Below are 3818 nucleotides of genomic sequence, written 5' to 3'. Positions count from 1 at the left end.
GCCCCCCATTACTATGTTATCCTTCTTTTACTCTTTAAAATAAAAAATAAAAAATAAAATAAAATAAAATCCCCTCCTGGCAGTACCCACATAGGAGGGTTGGTGCAGTGCTGAGGCTCAGGCAGTTACTTAATTTTCTCTCTGAGGTTAAATAAGATCTTTTCAAGCTGCGCACAGCATGGCGCACACTTCCACAAAAGCCTGTCCCTCTCTGTCTGCCTTCTGCTTCTCTTCCTACACTGGATCTGCACAGACAGCTCTACCACGCTGCATCTGGAATGGCCGGAGCTTCTACCTCAGCTTTCCAAAGCGTCTCTGGAGAATGCCCAGCACTTAGAGCACCTGGGTGCATTTAGCTGAACCGCATCCAAAAGGCCTGAAGTGAGCTACATTTACTTTGTGGTAATGGTACTGTTAATGGTGACTTGGATCTTGTTTGTTTTTCCAAATACTCATCCTTTGGTGAAATTTCTGTAAGAAACAATAGAATTCTCCCATGCCGATGTATTGAAGCAAGTGAACTGCTGGGGGTTTTTTGTTGTTGTTTTTGTTTGTTTGTCTTGAGACAAGATCTCACTTTATAGTCCAGGCTGGTCTTGAACTCACTCTGTAGCCCTTGCTGACCTCAGACTCACAGCAATCCTCCTGCCTCAGCCTCCTGAGTGCTGGGATTACAGGCATGCATCACCATGCACAGCTGAACTGCTGTTGATTGTGTGGTAGGGAAGGTCTAGGACACACCCATCCCTACACTTTCCTCTGACCACACCTCCAGCCTAGGGTGACCCCAGAAGGATCATCATGGGCACAAGGTCAAACACCCTGACAGAAGATTCAAGCCACTTTAGGCGGGAGAGTTAGAGCTGCAGGGATGAACTGGGAGGTTTGGTGCCAGGACCCTTGCCGTAAGGAGAGCCCTGGCCCCAGTCTAGAGCCCAGGGCTCAGGGCTGGGGCCGCCCCCCCTCCACTTCCCCGGGGTCTATGGTTGCCCGAAAAAAAAAATATTCAGTTCCATTTGAATTTCCGATAAATAACAAGTACCTTTTTAGTTTAGCCATGTCCCACACAGTATGTATAACACCCTTACACTGAAAAAATATTTTCACGATTCATCGGAAATTCTCGAGCTTTCCATGTCTGCATTTGGTGACCCCACCTGTCTGGCTCGCTGACTGGCCAGCCCGAAGGCCTCTGACCCCCCGGTTCTGGAAGCTAGCACTCAGGAGGAAGGCAGACTCAACTGTGAAAACGAACGGGGCCGAGGCTGGGACGGTCCACGAAATCAAGAACAAATTTGGAGAAAACTCAACTTAATGTCAAGTAATTAGCATTTAATTGCTTAAAAAATACGATAGCCACCTTCCCGGTTTTCTTAGCTGTGTGAAGCAGCGATGAGGTAAGCCGCTCAGAATGTGCGGAAGCGGCTGCAGGCGGGCGGCACCGGACCGAAGGCCCGCTGGACTCGGGAGGGCCTAGGCACTCGGCACAGGCCATCGCGCTGTCGCTCCGGGCTGCGTGAAGAATCCCAGGGACCCCTCAACGTCCGCTGTGGCCCTGAATTCTGAGCACCTACCGGACCCCGTGCCGCGAGCGGGAGCGCAGGAGAGGTGCGACCCGGTTCCGAGTCGCCGCCCTACTGTGTGCTCACTTCCCATCGCCGCGGGGTGCACGGCCAGGCGCGCGTCCAGGTGCGACACTTAGGAGAATTAATGTTTTCAGACGTTGGAAGCGCTGCCCGACTGCGCCGCGCCGGGACAGAGGTTCTCCAGGGTGTCCGCAGTGCGCTCTCAGGAGGCCCCGGAGAGCCTGGGGTGAGCGTTAGATCCACAGTGTCCCCGCAAGCCTGTGCGTGCCGAGGTGGAGCTTCCGGAAGGACTGGTCCGTGGGTGGATCCCCGGGAACACCTAGACGTGCTCCTGCGGCAGGGCCCGGGTGAAAGGGCGGGAAGGGGCCGGCCGGCAAGGGCGCCTCTGCCTCCGGGCACCTCTCCTGTCCCCTGGGCTTCCCGGTCACCATGACGCCGGCCGCCTTCCTCTGCCAGCCTGCTCTCCCCACGCTGCTTCTGCCCTGGCCCGCTGGCTGCGGATGGAAACCGCCGGGAATGAACCCCTCTCCATCAGGTTGTGGGTGCCGGAGGGGACAGAGACCTCGCTAGGACGCAGGTTCCCAGGGGCAGGGCTGAAATGCCGCGCTGCAAGGCGGTACGATTCGGGACCTGAGAGTGTCTTAGCCGGGTCTTCAGTTAAACCACCGCAGTCCCGGGCTTCCTCCATGTGCTGCTCTGGTCCACTGCGTCTCTGAAATGCAGAGTCCACTGTGGAACAGAGATGGCTTTTGGCACACACTCGTTCATTTCTTAAATGCATGTTATTGAGATATACAAGCCGGGCATGGTGGCACACACCTGTAATCCCAGCACTCGGGAGGCTGAAGCGGGAGGATCGCTAAGTTCGAGGCCCGACCAGGCTACAAAGTGAGCCCAAGGCCAGCCTGAACTGCATAGTGAGACCCTGTCTACAAAAGGAAAAAAAAAAAAAAAAATATATATATATATATATACACGTAAAATTTACCCTTTTGTAGTGAATACTTTAGTGATTTTTAGCGTAGTCACAGCACAGATCCATCCTTCGGCCCTCCCAGTGCTACTAGACTTACACTCGCAAGGACATCTACAAGGACAGGGAATGCACATATGATAACTGACCTTGCCGATCTGAGGAAGCCAGGTGCTAACCTGGCAATGAGGAAAGTCAAGAAGAACTAATTAACACACAGGAAAGTCAAGAAGAACTAATTAACACACAGAGCTTCCAGAAACTCAGGGCTTGGCATCAGGTGTCTGTCGTCCAGAAGGAAAGTGAGGATCAAGACAGGCGGTGGGTCGAGTGTCTGCTGAGGAGGGAATTAGCTTCCCATTTCCTGCCCCTCCTTTGAAAAGAACAAGATTGGGGTCACGTCTCTGGAGGAAGAAATCGGGCAGTCAAGTCTCTAGGCTGGAGTGCAGTAAGTATGTTTGAGGGAGAGGATTTCCTACCGCGAGCAGAGCGCTCCAGTAGCATGCACATTCTGAACGCCAAGATCTCCAGCGGCCTCCTCCTGGCTTCCAGAGTGTGGACAGCCAGCCCTGGACCCAAAGACTGGAGCTTGACTAACACCCGTCTCTCATGGATTCACCCAGTCCAAGAGAAAAGCACTAAAAGGGTTGAAGGTGACGAAGGCCGGTCATGTTGCCCTCAAGCTCAAGGTCTCGCCCAGGTACCCAGAGGGCTACGCAGCTGCTGAAGGCCTGAGGCACGCAGCTGTGAGCCAACAAAGGGAAGCTAGGAACCAAAATAATCACAACAAAAGGCAATTTACAGGAGATAATCTGTACCAGGAGAAAACAATCAGACTTTCAAAGTTATCATTATCATACTCAGAGAAATAAGTGGAGATACACATTGGTGTTGGTGTAGCTCAGCTTCAGTCACCAGCACCAAAAGAAAAAGATATTACAAACATGAAACACAACTGGTTTGCTCTACGAAAAAAGAGCATTCTGAGAACAAAGAGTTCTTAGGAATTAAATATAATAGAGACATTTTTTAACTTTTTTTTTTTGGTACCGGGAATCAAACTCAGGACTTGCGCTTGCCAGACAGGCGCTTATGCCGCTGAGCTATATCCCTGGCCCTAGAGACATTTTTTAAAAACTCCTGTGGTAGGTGGAATAAAGATGTCCAAAGACACCTGTGTCCTACTCCCCAGAACCTATGCCAGAAAATAAAATAAAACAAAATAAAAGGACTGCATGGGTAAGCCCAGGATAAGTGCA

At 51.7% G+C, this 3818-nt stretch overlaps 1 long non-coding RNA gene across 1 annotated transcript; it reads right to left on the bottom strand.

The window, feature by feature from the left end:
- Positions 1-1311: 1311 nt before the first annotated feature.
- LOC106149380 lies at positions 1312-2449 on the bottom strand. Its single transcript, XR_001235530.1, has 2 exons — positions 2406-2449; positions 1312-2315 (listed from the first exon to the last, which is right to left on the bottom strand). It is a non-coding gene; the product is annotated as an uncharacterized LOC106149380 (long non-coding RNA).
- Positions 2450-3818: the final 1369 nt, after the last annotated feature.

Source organism: Chinchilla lanigera, unplaced genomic scaffold, assembly GCF_000276665.1.
Source record: "Chinchilla lanigera isolate Chin_1 unplaced genomic scaffold, ChiLan1.0 scaffold00043, whole genome shotgun sequence".
In the NCBI taxonomy this organism is placed as follows: Eukaryota; Metazoa; Chordata; class Mammalia; order Rodentia; family Chinchillidae; genus Chinchilla; species Chinchilla lanigera.
Note: the sequence above shows the minus strand (reverse complement) of the source record. Positions and strands in the feature narration are given on the sequence as shown.